Raw genomic sequence first — 23,526 nt, 5'->3', positions numbered from 1 at the left:
CATACACTTCTTTGATACAGGCACTTCTACCTTTCTAGTCCCTGCAGTGTCCAACTCTTACTGCATGTACTGATAGAACTAAATGATCTGTATTTTCTCAGAAATGCCACACCTTTCTAGCTATATGCATCTTTGCATGCAGTTCCTTACACCTTTATTTTTTCTCATTTGAATAATTTTCTTTCATAATTCTAGACTAATTTTAGTTGTCCTCTGTACTAGGTAGCTTTCCCTGTGTTAAATGACCCTGCTAAGTTAACTAATATAAGTGTCTTTTATTATAGTTGCCATAGTAACTTTAAATTTACTGTGTGCTCATCTGCCTTTAGATTGTAAGTTTCTAAAGAGCACAGATCATGTTTTTATTTGCTTTTGTACTGCAGAGATTAAAATAGTGCCTAACACATAGTTTATGCTCAATACATACTTTTTGATCTGAACTGAACCACTAGTCCTGATATGTGACTTGTCTCTCAGCATCAGAATTCCACCTTAAATTGCAACTTCTGAGAAGCAGAAAGGACATTGTCTGGTAGATGGCTCAGGGCCAACCAAAAGATTTAACTCTGTGGTAATTATAATGCTGAAAACACAGCACATAATCTCCATAGTTTTTCTTTTTTTTTTACTTTATTCATCCACTTGAAAAATGCATATTGAAGAACATAGGGGAAAACTTCAATGGCATTGGTCTGGGCAATGTTTTTTGGATATGATCTCAAAAGCACAGGCAACAAAAGCAAAATAGACAAATGGGATTATATCAAACTAAAAAGCTTCTGCACAGAACACACATACATACACACACACAAACACATATATACACACACACACCTACTTCAGAGTGAAGAGACCACTTATAGAATGGAAGAAAACATTTGTAAACCACACATCTAGTAAGGGGTTAATATTCTTTCAGTGACACAATGGGCTGACTATTGTTAACAATAATTTATTGTATATTTCAAAATAAATAAGAGTGGAATTGGAATGTTCCTAACACAAAGAAATGTTAAATGCTTCAAGTGATGAACATCCCAGTTACCCCGATTTGATCATTATGTATTGTATGTTTGGGTCAGAATTTCACATGTACCTCCAAAACATGTACAACTATTATGTGACCATAATAATTAAAAATAAAGCAACTTAATAGCAAGAAAACAAATAATCCCATTTAAACATGGGCATAAGACCTGAATAGACATTTCTCCAAAGAAGACATACAGATGCCCAACAGGTATATGGAAAATTGCTCAACATCACTAATCATCAGGGAAACATAAATTAAAATCACAATGGGATATCACCTTATACCTGTAGGAATGGCTCTTGTCAAAAAGAGAAAGACAAATGTTGATGGGGATATAAAGAAAGGGGAACTCTTGCATACTGCTAGTGGGAATGCAAATTAGTACAGCCATTTTGAAAAACATTATGGGGTTTTCTTTAAAAACTCAAAATAGAGGGGTTGCTTCCAAGATGGCCAAATAGGAAGAGCTCTGGTCTGCAGCTCCCAGAAAGATTGACGCAGAAGATGGGTGATTTCTGCATTTCCAACTGAAATACCTGGTTCATCTCATTGGGACTGGTTGGACAGTGGGTGCAGCCCACGAAGAGTAAGCTGAAGCAGGGTGGGGCATCATCTCACCCAGGAAGTGCAAGGGGTCAGGGGATTTCCCTTTCCTAGCCAAGGGAAGCTGTGACAGACTGTACCTGGAGAAATGGTACACTCCTGACCAAATACTGTGCTTTCCCACAGTCTTAGCAACCAGCAGACCAGGAGATACCCTCCTGTGCCTGGCTCAGCAGGTCCCATGCCCGTGGAGCCTTGCTCACTGCTAGTACAGCAGTCTGAAATCAACCTGCGAGGCTGCAGCTTGACAGGGGGAGGGGCGTCCACCATTGCTGAGGCTTGAGTAGCTCACAGTGTAAACAAAGAGGCCAGGAAGCACAAACTGGGCAGAGCCCACCACAACTCAGTAAGGCCTACTGCCTCTATAGACTTCACTTCTAGGGGCAGGGCATAGTAGAACAAAGGACAGCAGATAGCTTCTACAGACTTAAAGGTCCCTGTCTGACCACTCTGAAGAGAGCAGTGGTTCTCTCAGCATGGCATTTGAGCTCCAAAAACAGACAGACTGCCTCTTCAAGTGGGCCCCTGAACCCTGTGTAGCCTGACTGGGAAACATCTCTCCAGTAGGAGTCAACAGACACCTCAAACAAGCAGATGTGGGACAAAGCTTCCAGACGAAGGATCAGGCAGCAATATTTGCTGTTCTGCAGCCTCTGCTGGTGGTACCCAGGCAAAGAGGGTCTGGAGTGGACCTCTTGCAAACTTCAACAGACCTGCAGCTGAGGGGTCTGACTGTTAGAAGGAAAACTAACAAACAGAAAGGAATAGAATCAATATCAATAAAAAGGACATCCACACCAAAACCCCATCTGTAGGTCACCAACATCAAAGACCAAAGGTAGATAAAACCACAAAGATGGGGAGAAACCAGAGCAGAAAAGCTGAAAATTCCAAAAAACAGAGCACCTCTTCTCCTCCAAGGGATCGCTCCTCACCAGCAAGAGAACAAAACTGGATGGAGAATGAGTTTGACAAGTTGACAGAAGTAGGCTTCAGAAGGTCAGTAATAACAAACTTCTCTGAGCTAAAGGAGCATGTTCTAAACCAACACAAAGAAGATAAAAACCTTGAAAGAAGGTTAGATGAATGGCTAACTAGAATAAACAGTGTAGAGAAGAACTTAAATGACCTGATGGAGCTGAAAACCATGGCACGAGAACTTTGTGACACATACACAAGCATCAATAGTTGATTCAATCAAGTGGAAGAAAGGGTATCAGTGATTGAAGATCAAATTAATGAAATAAAGCAAGAAGACAAGACTAGAGAAAAAAGAGTGAAAAGAAACAAACAAATCCTCCAAGACATATGGGACTATGTGAAAAGACCAAATATACATTTGATTGGTGTACCTGAAAGTTACAGGGAGAATGGAACCAAGCTGGAAAACACTATTCAGGATATTATGCAGGAGAACTTCCCTAACCTAGCAAGGAAGGCCAACATTCAAATTCAGGAAATAAAGAGAACACCACAAAGATACTCTTCAAGAAGAGCAACCCCAAGAAACATGATTGTCAGCTTCACCAAGGTTAAAATGAAGGAAAAAATGTTAAGGGCAGCCAGAAAGCTCGGGTTACCTGCAAAGGGAAGCCCATCAGACTAACAGCTGATCTCTTGGCAGAAACCATACAGGCCAGAAGAGAGTGGGGCCCAATATTCAACGTTCTTGAAGAAAAGAACTTTCAACCCAGAATCTCATATCCAGCCAAACTAAGCTTCATAAGTGAAGGAGAAATAAAACCCTGTACAGACAAGCAAATGCTGAGAGATTTTGTCACCACCAGGCCTGCCTTACAAGAGCTCCTGAAGAAAGCACTAAACATGGAAAGGAACAACTGGTACCAGCCACTGCAAAAACATGCCAAATGGTAAAGACCATTGATGCTATGAAGAAACTGCATCAATTAACAGGCAAAATAACCAGCTAACATCATAATGATGGGATCAAATTTAAACATAACAATCTTAACCATAAATGTAAATGGGCTAAATGCCCCAATTAAAAGATGCAGACTGGCAAATTGGATAAAGAGTCAAGACTCATCAGTGTGCTGTATTCAAGAGACCCATCTTATGTGCAAAGATGCACATAGGCTCAAAATAAAGGGATGGAGGAAGATCTACCAAGCAAATGGAAAGAAAAAAAAAAGCAGGGGTTGCAATCCTAGTCTCTGAGAAAACAGATTTAAACCAACAAAGATCAAAAGAGACAAAGAAGGCCACTACATAATGGTAAAGGGATCAATTCACCAAGAAGAGCTAAAGAGCCTAAATATATATGCACCCAGTATAGGAACACCCAGATTATTAAAGCAAGTCCTTAGAAAGGACAAAGAGACTTAGACTCCCACACAATAATATTGGGAGACTTTAGCACCCCACTGTCAATACTGGGCAGATTAACAAGACAGAAGGTTAACAAGGATATCCAGGACTTGAAGTAACCTCTGGACCAAGGACCAAGTGGACCTAATAGACATCTACAGAACTCTACATCCCAAATCAACAGAATATACATTCTTCTCAGCACCAAATCACACTTATTCTAAAATTGACCACATAATTGGTAGTAAAACATGCCTCAGCAAATGTAAAAGAACAGAAATCACAAAAAACTATCTCTCAGACCACAGCGCAATCAAATTAGAACTCAGAATTAATAAACTCACTAAAAATTGCACAACTACATGGAAACTGAACAACCTGCTCCTGAATGACTGTTGGTTGGGTAAATAACAAAATGAAGGCAGAAATAAAGATGTTCTTTGAAACCAATGATAACAAAGACACAACATACCAGAATCTCTGGGACACATTTAAAGCAGTGTGTAGAGGGAAATTTATAGCACTAAATGCCCACAAGAGAAAGCAGAAGAGATCTAAAATCAACACCCTAACATCACAATTAAAAGAACTAGAGAAGCAAGAGCAAACAAATTCAAGCAGAAAACAAGAAATAACAAAGATCAGAGGAGAACTGAAGGAGATAAAGACACAAAAAAAACCTTCAAAAAATCAATGAATCCAGGAGCTGGTTTTTTGAAATAGACAGACAGCTAGCAAGACTAACAAAGATCAACAAAATAGATAGATGGCTAGAAAGACTAATAAAGAAGAAGAGAGAAGAATCAAATAGACACAATAAAATATGATAAAGGGGATATCACCACCAATCCCACAGAAATACAAATTAACATCAGTGAATACTATAAACATATCTATGCAAATAAACTAGAAAATCTGGAAGAAATGGATAAATTCCTGGACACATACACCCTCCCAAGACTAAACCAGGAAGAAGTTGAATCTCTGAATAGACCAATAACAGATTCTGAAATTCAGGCAATAATTAATAACCTACCAACCAAAAAAAGTCCAGGACCAGACGGATTCACTCCATACTAGAAAATTGAATCCAGCAGCACATCAAAAAGCTTATCCACCACAAGCAAGTCAGCTTCATCCCTGGGATGCAAGGCTGGTTCAACATATGCAAATCAATAAATGGAAGCCATCGCATAGGCAGAACCAACAACAAAACCCACATGATTATCTTAACAGATGCACAAAAGACCTTCAACAAAATTCAACAGCCCTTCATGTCAAAACTCTCAATAAACTAGGTATTGAAGGAATGTGTCTGAAAATAATAAGAGGTATTTATGACAAACCCAAGCAAATATCATACGGAATGGGCAAAAACTGGAAGCATTCCCTTTGAAAACTGGCACAAGACAGGGATGCACTCTCTCACCACTCCTATTCAACATAGTGTTGGAAGTTCTGGCTAGGGCAATCAGGCAAGAGAAAGAAAGGGTATTCAATTAGGAAAAGAGGAAGTCGAATTGTCTCTGTCCGCAGATGACATAATTGTGTATTTAGAAAACCCCATTGTCTCAGCCCCAAAACTCCTTAAGCTGATAAGCAACTTCAGCAAAGTCTCAGGATACAAAATCAATGTGCAAAAATCACAAGCGTTCTTATATACCAATAAGGCAAACAGAGAGCCAAATCATGAGTGAACTACCATTCACAATTACTACAAAGAGAATAAAATACCTAGGAATCCAACTTACAAGGCATATGAAGGACCTCTTCATGGAGAACTACGAACCACTGCTCAATGAAATAAAAAAGGACACAAGCAGATGGAAGAACATTCCACGCTCATGGATAGGAAGAATCAATATCATGAAAATGGCTATACTGCACAAAGTAATTTAGAGATTCAATGCTATCTCCATCAAGCTACCACTGACTTTCTTCACAAAATTGGAAAAATAACTACTTTAAAGTTCTTATGGTACCACAAAAGAGCCCACATAGCCAAGACAATCCTAAGCATAAAGAACAAACCTGGAGGCATCATGCTACCTGACTTCAAACTATACTACAAGGGTACAGTAACCAAAACAGCAAACTACTGGTACCAAAACAGATATATAGACCAATGGAACAGAACAGCAGCCTCAGAAGTAACAGCACACATCTACAACCATCTGATCTTTGACAAACCTGACAAAAACAAGCAGTGGGGAAAGGATTCCCTATTTAATAAATGGTGCTGGGAAAACTGGCTAGCCATATGTAGAAAGCTAAAACTGGATCTCTTCTTTACACTGTATACAAAAATTAACTCAAGATGGATTAAAGACTTAAATGTAAGACCTAACACCATAAAAACCCTAGAAGAAAACCTAGACAATACCATTCAGGACATAGGCATGGGCAAAGACTTCATGGCTAAAACACCAAAAGCAATGGCAACAAAAGCCAAAATAGACAAATGGGATCTAATTAAACTAAGGAGCTTCTGCACAGCAAAAGAAACTATCATCAGCATGAACAGGCAACCTACAGAATGGGAGAAAACCGTTGCAATCTACCCATCTGACAAAGGGCTAATATCCAGAATCTACAAAGAACTTAAACAAATTTACAAAAAAACAACAACCCCATCAAAAAGTCAGTGAAGGATATGAACAGACACTTCTCAAAGAAGACATTTATGCAGCCAACAGACATATGAAAAAATGCTCATCATCACTGGTCATCAGAGAAATGCAAATCAAAACAACAATGAGATACCATCTCACACCAGTTAGAATGGGGATCATTAAAAATTCAGGAAACAACAGATTCTGGAGAGGATGTGGAGAAATAGGAACACTTTTACACTGTTGGAGGGAGTGTAAATTAGTTCAACCATTGTGGAAGACAGTGTGGCAATTCGTCAAGGATCTGGAACTAGAAATACCGTTTGGCCCAGCAATCCCATTACTGGGTATGTACTCAAAGGATTATAAATTATGCTACTATAAAGACACATGAACACGTATGTTTATTGCCACACTATTCACAATAGCAAAGACTTGGAACCCACCCAAATGTCCATCAATGATAGACTGGATTAAGAAAATGTGGCACATATACACCATGGAATACTATGCAGCCATAAAAAAGATGAGTTCATGTCATTTGCAGGGACATGGATGAAGCTGGAATCCATCATTCTAAGCAAACTATCACAAGGACAAAAAACCAAACACCGCATGTTCTCACTCTTAGGTAGGAGTTGAACAATGAGAACAGAAGGACACAGGGCGGGGAGCATCACACACCAGGGCTTTTCTGGGGGTGAGGGGCTGGGGGAGGGACAGCATTAGGAGAAATACCTAATGTAAATGATGAGTTGATGGGTGCAGCAAACCAACATGGCACATGAATATCTATGTAACAAACCTGCATATTGTGCACATGTACCCTAGAACTTAAAGTATAAAAAAATACCTTTCTGATGCTCACATCACTACTAATAATATGAATGATAATTAAGATATGCAATGTATGTACTATGGAGGTGAAGGGATTATCTTCATGATTTTATATCATCTTCACAACAACCTATAATGTATGCATAACATAGATTATGTAAAATCTGCATTTTTATAAAACTGTCATTGTTTGTTCACTCCCTTTAAAAAAATCCCCACTATAATGTAAACAATATGAAGTCAAGGATTTTATCTGTCTGTTTCCCTGTTATTCTTCAGTGCTTGCCTGATGCCTGATCCAAAGGTGATATTTAACCTAACTTTCTAAATACGTGGCACTCAGAGATTAAGTGGCTTTCCTACAGTAACACAACTACTATAGCACTGTCCTACTCCAAAGACTGTTCTTAGTGAGCTTTATACTTAGTTTCAAGGGGTACCTTCCCAGCCCTGCTAGGATTAGAATTAGAGATTCCTTATGCCATTTGGATTTATCCAATAATGATGGAGCTAAAGATCTGCTATATTTTATTTTATCTAATTTGGGAGAATGTTTTATTCTAGATATATAGCATCAGATTCATATTAAACACGAATGACTTGCTGTAAGGCTTTTTCCTTTCATCACAGTAGCATTTTCCCATCATATTCTAATTTAGTCCTAATGGAAGTAACTGAGCCATGAATGTCAACTTCCCGTTTCTCAGATAACCCATATAAAGTTATGTTTTTCAAAACAAAATCAAAATAGAACTATCATATGATCAAGAAATACCACTGGATATATATCCTACTGAGTATCAATACAAAGGAAATGAAATCAGTATGTCTGAGAAATATCTGCACTTCCATGTTAATTAAAGGTAACCATTCTATAATGTAATTGTATAATGTAAACATATTTTCGAACATTAATATTCACCGCAAATATACACAATTCTGATTTTTCACTTAAAATAAATTATAAAAAAAGAAAAACATATATTGCATTATTTTTGTTTGTGCTACAAACCAAAAAGACAGCAATGAAGGAGGTAGCTGCAATCTTAGCCTTCGTAGACCTTATAATTTAACTACAGTCAGTTAAAAAACAAGCAATTGCAATATAGTGTGTAAAGTTCCGGGTGTTAGGGAAGCACCTAGTAGGGCACCTAAGTCAAAATAAGTTTTCATCTTGCTATAAAAATGGAAACCTGGTATAGAAAATAGTATGTTTGTCCTTGAGTCAGGCTAACTGGATCAGTTGAAAGTCTGGTTCATTCTTTTATTTACTGTATGCTTAGATTAAGTTTCTTAATCCTTCTCGGCATCAATTTTTAACTTTGCAAATTCCACCTTATAAATTAGTTGTTTAAGTAAAATAACATGATATTTATAATAAGAAGGGGAAGTACCAACTTTGGTTCAAAAATAGGTATGTACAGACATAAATGTGACAATCTTGACATTCATATTTGCTTAAAAAGAAATCTAGAAATCTGGGACCTAGATATCCTGGAATACCAAGAATAGCTGTTTCTCTGACTCTTGAATGAAAACTACGGCAGAGTCAATGACTTTTCTTTTCTTACTGTTCTCACATAGTAGAAATTGTCATATACGTTTCTAATAAGAAAAATAATCTTAGTTCAGCAAGTAACATATTCAGCCGTATTTACTGTCAAACTACACCTAAAATTAAAACATTTCCCCTCCCTTAATATAGGTTTATTGCTGCCTGCAGTGTAAAAAGAGGTGTGGTCAGCTGCCTCTCTCTTTCCTCACCTAGTGACACTCCTCTTCCTCTAAGTGTCTGCTTGGTTTGTATGGTTGTGATGGTCTAACATTGACACTATCTGGACCTGAAAGGTGTTTAAACCTGGCACGTTTCTTTCATGAGGTGCCTTGAGGGGTAGCTCTGTGTTACTTGGATCTATGAACAACAATTTTCTTGAGCTGTGCAGAGACATCCCTTTCTAGCGGGTTGCCTATGACTTCTGAACTAAGCACCCAGTATTATACCTAGTGATTCTTTTAGTAGAAGCACCCAGTATTACACCTAGTGATTCTTTTCAGTAGAACGATATGTTTTCTTTTGGGTATATACGCAGTAATGGTATTCCTGGGTCAAATGGTAGCTCTGTTTTAAATGCTTTGAGAAATCTCTAAACTTTCTACAGTGGCTGAACCATTCCCACCAACAGTGTATAAGCATTCTGCTAGGCAATTTTTTATTTTATTTTATTTTTTATGGAATCTCACTCTGTTGCCAGGCTGGAGTGCAGTGGTGCGATCTTGGCTCACTGTAACCTCTGCCTCCCGGGTTCAAGCAATTCTGCTGCTAGGCAATTTTTAATGTACCTCTTTTAGTAATTTACAGGTTATTAGTCCAAAAATGTCTGTAGGAATACAACACACTTAAGCAACATAATTAAGAAGTCCAATCTAATGAAAATATAGAGAGCTTTAAATCCAGAAATGATTTTTCTTCTTATTTTTAAAAGTCAACCACGTTCCTAGTTATAAAGCCAGTTACAATAATTATTAAAGAATCATAATCATATAAAATACATTTTCTAACCAAATTGTAACTAAGATGATCATAAATAAAACAACTAATAAAGTCATATGTATTTGGGAATTTAAAAACTCACTTTTAAGTAGCTCACAAATCAAAGAAAAAATATTAGGATAAATTAGAATATGCATAGAACAAACTGGCACTGATAACTGAAATACCATGGGCTAAAAATTAAGAAGCTAACTTTACGGTGTAAAAAGTTAAATAGAACAATTCTGATGATAGTAAAAGAGGTAAAGTTTCCCAAATAATTGTATTGGTATAATTGTTATGCCAAAACCGTAAACTGACACTAGAAGGAAAGAGGTTTTCAGGTTAATCTTAGTCATGAACACAGTAGCTAAAATCCCAAAAAGGATATTAGCAGTAAAAACTATAAAGTATTCTAAATTACAACCAAATCAAGTTTATACTAAAAATGCAAGTGCAGTTTATATGAAAGGTGTTCATTGTTAGCCAGGCATGGTGGCACATGACTGTGGCCCTTGATACTTTAAGGGCTGATGTGGAAGGATTGCTTGAGCCCAGGAGGTTGTGGCTGCAGTGGGTCTTGATTGTGCCACTGCACTCCAGCCTTGGTGACAAACAGAGACCCTGTCTGAAAAGAAAAGAAAAAAAAAAGGCATTCATTGAATATATGCATTTATTCATTTAACAAATAAAATGTTAAAATCATATTATTTAAGAGATCAAAAACAGCATTAAACTTCAACAACTTTGATGATAATAACTTAGCCAACTAGAAGAGAAAAATCTTCTGGAAATAGAAGTTCCTTTACTTGATAAAGTGTATCAATTAAAATCTATTAAATAATGTTGAAATGCTAACTGGAACAGTAAGGAAAGTAAGTCAAGAAATAAAAATAAAATCTAAGATTTGAAAGGGAAGAAATAAAACTGTATTTATATAGAAAAGCTAAACAAATCTAGAAATAAATCAATAGAATTAATAAGAATTGCTGGACATGAAGTCAATATACCAAAGTTAATTGTATCTTATACTCTAGCAACAGAGGGAAAATGTGTCTTGTTAAAAAAGTAGCATTTCCAATATTAACAAATATGTAAGGAATTCAAGAACAAACATTATATGGGCCAGGCGTGGTGCCTCATGCCTGTAATCCCAGCACTTTGGGAGGCCGAGGCAGGTGCATCATGAGGTCAGGAGTTCGAGACCAGCCTGGCAACATGGTGAAAACTGTCTGTACTAAAAATACAAAAATTAGCTGGGCATGGTGGTGCACACCTATAATCCTAGCTACTCCGTAGGCTGAGGCAGGAGAATCACTTGAACCTGGGAGGTGGAGGTTGCAATAAGCCGAGATCATGCCACTGCATTCCAGCCTGGGCAACAGAGCAAGACTCCATCTCAGAAAAAAAAAAAAAAAGAAGAAGGACAAACATTATAAATGATATATTTCATAAAAACTTTATGGTGAAAATTATAAAAATTTACAAGTATAATTTCACAATAAAATGTTATAATTATTGAGTTATAATTATTTAAAGGTCTCAAATAAAACTTTAAAAAATGAGGAGCTACAAAATGGAAAGATGAACTAAAATGGCTAGGAAAACTCAACATCACAAATTAATCTGTACATTCAATGAAATTTCAATGACTATATCAATAATGTTTGTATGGAAATCAGCATTCTGATTCTAAAATAAGTTTAAAAAAGAGAAGATATAAGAACAAGCAAGAAAGTTTTAAAGAAGAAAGAGAAATTATGGTACATATCCTATCAGATATGAAGACATAATGAAGCTATACTATTTACAGCTACATGTACTTGGTTAGAGAGAAAAAAATCAGACTAATGGAACAGAATAAAGAACTCAACTGAATGAACACTGATATGTGAAAACTTCTTTTATTAGAGGTACCATAGAAGACCTGAAAGGAATAATAAACTGTCCATGAATGATGGTTAGAAATTGTTTTTTCCTATGGGAAAAAGTAAAGTTAAAGTCTAACTCTAAAATAAATAATAAAAAAATTCTAGGTGATTAAAATCTATATGTGAAAAACACAACTTTAAAGTTTTAGAAAAAAATGTAGAACATGTTTATAATTTCAGGTTAAGAAATGGTTTCTTTAAATGATATTAAAAAGAAAAACATAAACAGAAATATTAATTATACTACATAACAGAAAAGCTTTTGTGTTTCAAAAGACATCACTTTAAAAGACAGGAAAAAGTAAAGCATTAGTCTGAGAGAAGTTATTTGCAATATATTTAATCAACAAAGGATTGATATATAAAGAACACACAAATATTAATAAGCACAAAAATATTGATAGCAAAATGTGTGAACAATGCAATAGAAGGGGTGCTCAAGTAACTAATAAACATAAGAAAATAGGTCTGGCCTTAGTAGTAAAGCAAAGTTATGTCTAGCCTGTAGCTCTGATGTAACATTAGCAAGAAATAAATATTTGTGGTTGGTAGTCACTGGTAAATTGGCATTGTTTGTTACCACAGGAAAAACTAACAAAAACACTGGTAAAGCTGAATGAGATTCAACAATGTACCCTGGTGTTAGAGCTGCCTTTCACCAACCAAGTAAATCAGCTCACCTTCTTAGGGAGGAATAGAGGGTGAGATGACTGGCCATCTGTTTTTAGGAAAATCCCTTCTCATGAAAACCAGAAGAGTGTGGAATAAACCTTCATCTCTAACATGCCCAAGTCAGTGTTATCTACTTAGAAGAAGAGGCGAGTAGCCTATTGGGGAAGTCTACTTTTCGTCTTCTTGCGGCCCCTCACTCAAGACTAACCACCTGTCTTTTGCGTATCCTCTTCAAATCTCTAGTATTCGGTGTTGAAATATGCTCAGGTCAGAGCATTCACTAATTAACTTCAGAGTTAATGCTCTGCCTAGGGCAGCATCTTTACCAGCTATTCTAATTTTTGTTCCAAATTATGGCAATCCACATTGTCTACTATGGCTCATTAATCATTCTACGAATTCAAAAGAATTAAAATACCCTATTAATAGTGTGAGCAACATTTAAATGCTCAAAAATTGTATACATATAACTCTTCTCCTTTGTTGAATTCTCACAGACAAATTAAAGATTATAGTTCTGGATGGGTGCAGTGGCTCACGCCTCTAATCCCAGCACTTTGGGAGGCCAAGGCAAGGTCAGGAGATTGGGACCATCCTGGCTAACACGGTGAAACCCCGTCTCTACTAAAAATACAAAAAAATTAACCGGGCATGGTGGCACGCACCTGTAGTCCCAGCTACTCAGGAGGCTGAGGCAGAAGGATCGCTTGAAACAGGAAGGCGGAGGTTGCAGTGAGCCGAGACTGCACCGCTGCACTCCAGCCTGGGTGACAGAGTGAGATTCCGTCTCAAAAAAAAAAAAATTATAGTTCCAAAGGACTTCTAGACCCAGACAATTAAACTGGAATTCAGATTTGGTAGCATTAGCAATGTTAGCATTGCTAATATAGAGGAAATCTTCACTATTCATTACTTAAAGATCCACGTGGCCATCTCTTCATGCTAGAGCTTTAGGCCCAGCAAATCTAAAAACCACAGTCCTCAATTTCATACACAAAAGCCTTTTCAGCAAATAAGGTGTGCTTGTAGTTGGCCATACCCTGATGAATGGCTTCAAACTACATGGATGAACTTTTTTTTTTTTTTTGAGACAGAGTCTCGCTCTCTTACCCAGGCTAGAGTGCAATAGCGGATCTCAGCTCACCGCAACCTCCGTCTCTCAGGTTCAAGCGGTTTTCCTGTCTCAGCCTCCCAAATAGCTGGGATTCCAGGCGCCTGGCACCATGCCCAATTAATTCTTTGTATTTTTAGTAAAGATGGGGTTTCACCATGTTTGCCAGGCTGATCTTGAACTCCTGACCTCATGATTCGCCCACCTCGGCCTCCCAAAGTGCTGAGATTGCAGACCTGAGCCACCACGCCAGGCCAGATGAACTATTTAAGTATGTTATCGTTGCACTTAATGAGGAGGTCACCTATCCACACACCTTTTACTTCTTTCTGGAGTCATTGTCCTTTCCTTTTTGCCCAGTTTGAGTGAGGAATGAGTCTTTTGTCTTTAATTGGGGCTGCTACCATCCCAAGGCAGGTACTGCATTCTCATGCTCTGGAGTATGCTAGGCATGCTCACACAGCCCACACCTTTGGAACACCAGGTCTCAGCTGCTTTTGGGACACCAGTTCCTTTGGAACGCCAGATCTCAGCTGCTAGATTGAAGATAGGGATCAACATTCCTTGGGAAACAGTTACATAAATGTTATAGAACAAGCAAAATCAGCCAGAAGATGTCTGAAAAGCTTGTGTTCAGACAATCATCTCTACCTCCAAATCCTGATTTGCATATCCTAGCATCTAATCTCCAATTTCAGTATTTTATCCAAACAGACTCTTCACCCAATTCAGAGTCACATTCCTTTGGGTGGAATTCCCACACCACATCATTTAGATACTCCCTCTCTCAATAGTCCTGTGCCAGTCCTCAGTGCCCAGAGCCACTGCCAGCCCCAGAAAACCTCTTAATAGGGCTATTTTGGCAAGGAAGCCATTCCAAATCCTTTCCACCACGCATTAGTTATTAACATATTCTTAACTTTTCCTTAAATTATTCTTAAATTTTTCTTTCTCAGTGCTGCCACTAATCAGATACTAAATAGGCCAAGTGTGTATGGCCACCGTATTCTGTAGCTTGCATGTTTTATCAGAACCCCTGCCTGAAGACCCTGTGCTACAAGACCCAGAAATTCTCAGAATTGAGGTAGCTAATTTTTTTCCTGTGATTGGGTGGTGAATAATGTGTTTAACTACACTGTCAGCGAGTCTGGTTTCCAGTGACTTCAGTTAGGCTAGTTCTCTATGTAACAAAAACATAGTTATTGCCTTAGGGTGCCTAAGCCAGCAGTGATGGATTAGACAATGCCGAAGTTTATGATAGTCAATAAATTACTCTTGGTATAGTGATGGGCCCAAGGATGAGTAGCTTTTGGTGAATCAGTTTTTGTCTCAGCCTTTATCTTAGTTTATCCAGTGTGCTCTAACAAACTTACATAAACCAGGTGGCTTATAAACAACAGAAATATATTTCTCACTATTCTGGAGGCTGGAAAACCTAAGATCAAGGCACCGAGAGATTTAATGATCCACGGTTGTGTGTATTCCCTGAGTATAGTCCTGCCCAGATTGGAGCTTTTCATGGTTATTTCATGGATGACTGTGTAGAGTCTAAAGATAGTATACACCACACCATGGGGTTGTTACTATACTTACGTATAACATCTACCCATCTGAAAGCAATTGGAAGGAATTTTGGTAGAACTAGATGTAGATATGTGGTACCCATATCCTCACCTACCAGCTTCCAAATCACCTCAAATACTGTGCAAATAGGACCTTTGACAGCAATAATATTTTATTTAAACACAACTAAGAATCCCAGAGGCATAAGCCACAGGTCTTTTTTCTTACAATATATTTAGGTTAGGCCTATGACTACCATACCATATAAAATTATGGTAGCTTTTGCATAGTAAAATATTAGTAAACTATTGTAAACTATGAAAATGAAAACATAGTTGCAATTTGTGAAAGACTTTTTAAATAAAAAATTATATTTACTAAATTTTACATACATAGTTACCATAGGTGGACTATGATTGGAATGAAATAAAAAATCGTTTATTATTTGCTACCATGAAATTATAGGTGAATATTCTTAGAATAAAAAATATTTCAGTTAATACTATAATTATAAACACATAATAAAAATAAATGGAGAAAATCAAATAGCATCTTGTCCAAAGAATTTTATTTGATTTTTATTTTATTTTATTTTGAATTTTATGAAACATAAAGAGAAAATTCATGAGTTTAGAATCTGTTGGATAAATGAAAATTCACAAAGTAAGATCTTTAGAGATTTACATAAATAGGGAAGTATTGTAAAGCACGAAAGCAAACTCATGACACCAGCAGTTACACTATTATATTGATCAAGGTACAGTATCCTTATGTATCTTTCTGTAATAAGACCATGTCTATCCAGTTGCTAATTCTAACTCAATGAGACAATTCAGGTGAAGGCGAACTGAAGACTTGAACTCTTCTGTGCACTGAGGAACGCATTGCTTATCTTCACTGAAGGGATATATCAGATTTAGGCTCTTGTTTTATCATGTGCTCTATTGCTTTCCACCAATTGCTCTATCCATGACAGTTTAAAAAGTGAAAAACTTGTATTTCTTTGTATCTAAACAACAGAGAGAAGAAAAAGCTCATGACCATGAGCATGATTGTTTGAGAATAAGAAACACTATCTGTACACATTTCTTATGACAATACTTTTATCTAGTCCTATTATTGTATGTTTGCAAAGAGGATTCTGTTACTCATGAAAAATAATACCCAGAATTACCTTTGGCCTTTCCCACATGTAACCATGATTTTCTGGCAAACAAGCCCTCCTTAAATTTAACATCAATATCCCACTGCATCATCTCCACGAGATCATGCCATTTGTAATCATAAACACTATGCCAATCAAAAATTGAGTTTCACAAGCTCTTAAATATAATGTAGTAAACAAAGAGTGAAAATATGCCTTTGTGATGAAGCCATTCTCTGGAACCTGTCTACATTAATGTGTACTGCTTGGAAGACATGATGAATGAATTAATGTTGCATATCTCCTGTTAATTTTGGTGCCCTGTGCAAATAACCTCAGTTTCTGCCCACTGTTGCTTTCAAAAGAAAGTGAAGAGTATATGAATAATCCAAATCAGACCTTCTAAACCTATTGGTGAACACAATTCAAACTAGCACTTCTTCTAAAATAATCATTTTGGTTTGTGGTACTGGAGACACTATTGAGTTAGTAATTTGGTAATTTTGAACGGCTGTGCTGTATTATATTATGAGTTAATATGATCAATACATTATAACAAAACTTTAAAACATAAGATTTAGCATTTTTTGATGGATTCAATTAATGTCCATAGGCAGATCTGTTGAGTATATTCTAAGGTAGACTGGACCAGGTATCACACACACCCGTGATGTTTTATCTACAAAACTTCATTAGAATATCTGCTGTGAAATTCCATGGAATAAACTGTGAAAGGAGCTATGATGCACAAGTCTTTGACTTGGTTATTCAGCTCTGATGAGAACATAGCATAGAGGAAAATAAACTTCTTCTAACTCACTTAAGCATTTTTGTTTCATAGACATTTTCTGGTGCTGAGGCAGCCATAGAAATGGAAAATTTCAAAACTACGATAGTTCAGAAAAAGTTTAAGGCACTATTCCATTTACAGGTCATCTACAATCACTCAAACCTCACCATTGATCATTTAAATATTTGTCTCAGATAAGCTACACTATGTACTGATGATTAATCGAGTGTTGGTAATGACCTTCTGGTTAATGAGAGTAATGAAGTCTTTTTTTTTTTTTTGAGAGAATGATGCTACAGAGATGATTCAACTATAAAAGGGACATAAACTTTATGTTGATTTCCTAATTGTGGTTGTGTATTAGCCTTGATTTTCCTTGAAACATTAGCTGTATTTTAGAAGGATATAATTGTTCCTGTGGACATTGTTGATACAACTGTGCAAGGTTCAAGTAAATAAACTGGCCCACATAGTTTCTACCCACTTCCTTGCCTTCCCCTGAACTGTTCTGACCAACTGAACTGCGCAACTCAAGCCAAAAAATTGTAGCTAATACTTCTGCCCACCACCTACACTCAGTGTGGGAATTTTGCAAGAGTTTCTAAGGAAATTTCAGGCATATAACATTTAATATAATTCATAATTATGAAACTTGAGAACCTTGTGTCAATCCATCCTAGGACTTAGAGTATTCTGTCAGTGTACATTTACTGTATCTATAAAATATTAAGCAATGTGTTTTGGAGTCTTATGATGAGCTACAGAATGACCCTGTGGTAATCAATTTCAGCCATTTAAGTCACCTCAAATACCAAATTGATGGTGTTATCAGTGGCAGAAGGCAAATTCCTTCCAGAGTGCTGGGAATGAAATCGAGTTTATCACACAAATCCACAAGATGCTATTTTGGCTTTTACGAGCTGTGTTATATTTAGCAGGACATGATGGCTGTCTCTGCAACTATTCAACTACAAAATGAGTGTGATAACCACTCTTCAGGAAAACATTGAGGTTTAGATGTATAAAAGAAAAGTTCCAGAAACACTGTAAATAACTAAAGGAGATCATTATAATCTTGACTTGCTCTAATAAATATTAAATGATACTTCAGCTCTGGGAATTCTGAATGGATTTTGGAATCTCTGAAAACCTTTTACGTCTGAAAAGGTATATATTTATCTTAACCATATTCTCCCTTCAAATCTATCCATTTGAGAAATAAACCAGCAAGGGCACCTGAGAATCATTGATAATTTTGTCTTGGTAAGAATTCCAAAAAAGTGTATTTCAAACCCTTTCAACTAAAGAGCCCCTTTAGCTCAATATTATTCACAGATTTTAAAGTCCCAAAGATAGGTCAATACTTTGGTCATGGTATTCATGTGTATGAACATAAATATTCTTATTCTATCACTTCCACTCACCAGAGTTAAAAAATAAAAGGGAATTTTTACTTTTTGATTTGTTAGGTCTGATCCAGAATTTTGAATTCTTTACATCAAATTTCCATAATTATTTGATTACTTCTTTAGATACATTTTGGTACTGCTGGTAGTGTTTTGGAATACAGTAGTTTGTGACAAAAAATATTCAGAAAGTAACATGTTTAATTACAAGTAAGAAGTTTACTTTATTGATCTACTTTTTAATTTAGTTTTTAAAAATTACACCTTTAGAAATAAATTTACTTAAAATGGTCAGCTAAATAAAGCACAAAGGATTTTGGTGTGATTTCAGGGCAGATACATAGATGGTAAAGGCTGAACTTTTCTAGAATATAATTTCAATGGAGGCCGTGATATTTTTTAAAAAATTAATTAAATAAATAAAATCCCCTCTATTCAGGCCCACCTGAAAGTATAAAAGAATGGCCTACTTACCTTGTGTTTCAATACTTCCCAAAGGCTCACTGTATTCCATTTGGATTAGATTATCTGTTCTTTGAACAGTCTGGTGGGCCTTTTCCTCTGATGTTCTTTCTTTGAGAAGTATCTTTCTTTATCATCTTGGCAATGTCCTCCTTCAAACTTTTGCATTGAAGGATTCCTGTTTTTCCAAGGCAGTGTTAGATGTTCCCGCTTTCATACTTTCAATATCCTTGGTGCATATTTCTACTCTACAGTTCATTTATTTATTCATTCATTTATCAAGCATTTATTAAGTACCATTATGTAATAAGCACTGTGACAGGCCCAAGAACACAAGATAACTAATATACAATCTCTAAATTATCAAAGAGTTTAAAGTCTTATGCAGGGCTTTCTAACTTGGGTACTCTGAATGAGCTTTTATGGTTCCTTTTAACTTGTTGAAATTTTATGCACAAATTTGTGACTATGTTCATGAATAAACTTTTCAGAAAGACTGTTTTTTAGATTACAGCATATTATAAAGAAAATCAACAACCCCAAGTAGGTTCAGAACCCACTGATTTACTGGAAAAGACAATCAGTTGATTATAATGTATAATCAATGATAAAATGAAGGTATGCATAGACCAAACATGAGGGCTGTGTAAGAGAAACCGGAGTGTGGTGGTTTCTATTAGAGTGTGGTGTAATAATGTGTTGGTGGGATCTGAAAAAGGCTCTTGGAAGGAGGTAAAGTCTGACAGTCCTGAAGGATGTATGAGAGTTAGCTCCTCTACTTTTCTTAACTGTAAAATTTCTGGAGCCCTTTTTTACTTTTTTGTCACTGATTCATCTCTTAACCTATGAATCTGGTTTCCACACCCACCACTTTACTGAAGCCACCCTGGGAAAAGTCATCACTGATGTCTTCACTGCTAAAACCAATGGATAAGAATGGTTTCAGTTCTTAACTTGCTTGACCTCTATGCAGCAATTGAATACCCCTCCTTTTGAGAATTTATTTTTTGTTTGTTTTCTTCATTCCCCACTCTCGTAGCTTTCCTTCTACTTGTCTGAATGCTATTTCTAAGAATTCCATCAATAGTTGGAGCTCCATCCCCAAATGTCTTCTGTTCTTGATTCACCGACTCTTCCTAGATGATTTCATGTACATTAGTGGGTTTACCTAGCATTTCTATGCTACTTCCCTCTGGATCTCTATATCTGCACCCCAGATTTCCCTCCTAAGGTCCAGAAACCTCTACCCAGTTATCTACTGTACATCTTCACTTGATGTTCCATAGGTAAATCCACTCAAGATATTCAGAAGTAAACTCATCATCTTCCCTATGAACATATAGAAAGTATCTTTAATAAGTTAAATAAGAGGAGACAGAAAATCCATGAGAGTTATATTGTAAGAAGTGGTAAATGGGTGTGTAATGGTGAATTATGAAGACAGTGTATTGGCCTTCATGGAATTTACAGTTTAATGAGAAATATGGATAAATGTATAGACAACCACAATATGGTATGAAAATGTTATGAGAGAGAAAGCAGACAAGCTGCTATTAAATACATGAGGGCCTCTAACCTAGAAATGAGAAGAGGTGATTAGGACACAGGAAGCGATATATAAAATAAACTTGTTAAAGAAAAAGTTTATCATGATTGGATTACAGAAAGTCGACAGTTAGAGGATTGGGATGGGTTAGGGAGGAAGGGTTGATGTTATGAGAAGTGAAGCTGAAGAAATAAAAAATTTTATAAGCCACATTAATGGTTTGTACATCATCCCTAAAACAATAGAAGATTTTAAGCAAGTGGTGTCATGATCACCTTTATTTTAGACAGAATCCCTTATCTTCAATGTAGAGATCAGATTTTAGGAGAGCAATGATAAAAAAATGAAAGCTGAGTTAGCAAACTACTATAGCTATAGAGGTGTAAGAGACGGTGGTGTCTCAGGTCAAGGTAAAAGGAGGAGCACAGGCAAGAGTATTTGAGAACTATTGAGAAGGTAAATTCTATAGATGTCATAATTTATTGATTGACTGTCAGAGAGAAAATGAAGAGGGAGGGAAAAAAGGGAGAGATAGTGTGTGTATGGGTCAAAAGATAAAATGAATTTTGAGGTGCTCTTTTGGACTACACTGGCTTTTGAGGAAATAGGTTATACTTAAACATAGAAAGAACTTTTTTGACTCTTCCAGGTTGTAATAAAAATTTCAAGTGCTAGACATAAAGTTGTAGGGGAGAAAAATCTCTGTTGAAGAAAGAAAAATTTAAATCATTGCGTGTGTAGTCTTTTTTGTTCAGCTAAGCTGAACTCATCAATGATCTCTCCAAGATTCTGTCCTTATTCAAAACAGGTGGAGTACATGATTCTTTCTTATTCATCCAAAAGCTTTCCTAGAAGCTAGTGGGTGCAACCTCAAAAAGGTTGAAGAGCAGCGTAGTCATTTGTTATCTTGTAGGAAGGCAGGTGAGAGAACTGGACTGTGAAATTTTGGAGAGGGGAGAAAACAATGTGCCCTAAATTTCCTTGTATGTGCCCTAACACTTGGCTCAAAACATATAAGAGAATATGAATGTTGAATTCTATAAGGCTTCCTCTTAAAATAAAATGAATATTTTAGGGGATTGTAGGATCAGTAGTAATTAAAATATTTTATTTTTTAGTCAAATAATTAAAACCAGTTCCTCAGGGTCATACTTTAAAATCTCGGTGGATTAACATAAGAAAAGTTTATTTCTTGGTCATATCACAATTCCATGTAGGTCAGGCAATGCTATTGCATAGGTCCCCTACTTGCCCAGGGGCCCCCATCTTGCATATCCATCATTTTATGGTCCTTCACTTGCAGCCGCAGAAGATCCCCCTAATCTTAAGTGCTTCCAGCCTAAAGTGACACACTTCACTTCCACCAGCAATCTACTGACCAGAATTAGTCACATGATCTTCACTTAACTGCAAAGGAAGCTGAGATATTCTTACTGAGCACTAGTCACTGTTACAGTCTGCCATTCTGATCATCTAAAACATTTAACCTCTCTCAGTGGAGAAAATTAAAGTCCTAGCAGTTGCCACATCTAGTCTGAGGCTGAGGATTTATAAGTCTCTGCAGAATGGTCTCTCCATGAGTTGCACATATGGCTCCTTTTAGATTAGGAAACCTGTGAAGTTATTTGTCCCTCCTCCTGCATACTTACACCTACATTCATTACATAATATAGGAAGACTAACTAAACACTCTCATTCAGAAAAAAATGGGGGACTTTCTTCAATCACTGGTTCCCAGCAATTTTGAAATTCTTCGGGTCAGATATTCTTAAGGCTTTTTATTTTAGTGTGAGGAATATTCCATTATTTAGCCCTGATACCATTAGGGAGAATTTTCTTGACCACTGTTCTTCTTGGTTACTGGTTCTATCTGTGGGGTGAGTCTTCTGTATTCTCCTTGGCTATATCTTAAGTGTGGTTCAAGAAGTTGCCCTTCTTGTAGTTAGACAGCTTTCCCTTCTTTTACTACCAAACCAAAGATTTCCAGTGAAAAATTTTATCCACAGTCAAACCATGTAACTTCACAACAGGGATTATAATTAAACTTTAGCGTTCAATAAAGAGCATTAGTAAAAGCCAGCCTAGCAGACTTACTACGCATGTTAATTTAACCCACTAAAATTTCTAAACCTAATATTTTAATGTCTTAAAGTTTTATTATTAACATATTCATAAGATTGACTATGTAGCAATACAGCTAACCATGTAAAGTCTCCAATATATAAAATGGATGTATCACCAGCATTCAGAGAAAAATGTATTATTTTAGAAAGAACGTTGGGATTGGTTTTGTAAAAACCAGTGGCAAAGTCAATTCAAATTTCAAACCCTTAATCTCAATGTCTTAACATGGCCTAGTCTGTCTACTGCTCATCTCATAACCCAATGGGAGCTAGGCAGCATTTTTGTATACTTTTCCTCTAAAGAGTGACTCAGGGACCCAAAACTCATCCAATCACACAATTTGCCTCTTTGCAGTCCTATATTTCCAGTCATACATGGGAGAGAGACTGTGAATAGTTAGGGATATGGATAGCACCACACACCCTTAACTTCAAAGGAGCCTGAGAATAATGAGAGGAGCACACAGAGTATTTGTTGAGCCCTCTCTGCCTCTGCCACAGTATTTAATCCTGTTTTGTACAACATCACACATTCTGTCTACATCTTTAATATAGTATAGATAGTTTAATAATCACATTTAATAGTTTTCCGGGCACTTTACCTGGGATAGCTGCAATTTTAACAGGGATTCCTGCTTATTTTGTGACCTCCCATGTGAGGAAGGGTGGAGCTAGATGCTATATGTGTCTGTGGCTGGGGTGTCATGACCATAAATGGGAAACGTACTTTATTAGAGAGTTAATGCCAACACAAACAAAATTACTCTCATGTTGAGGTGTTTAGCTTCATTTTATTAGACCATGAGAGCCTGTTATCTTTCCATTTGTATTCAAG

Source organism: Hylobates moloch, unplaced genomic scaffold (assembly GCF_009828535.3).
Source record: "Hylobates moloch isolate HMO894 unplaced genomic scaffold, HMol_V3 SCAFFOLD_2, whole genome shotgun sequence".
NCBI classification, from domain to species: Eukaryota; Metazoa; Chordata; class Mammalia; order Primates; family Hylobatidae; genus Hylobates; species Hylobates moloch.
This window is presented reverse-complemented; position numbering follows the sequence as displayed.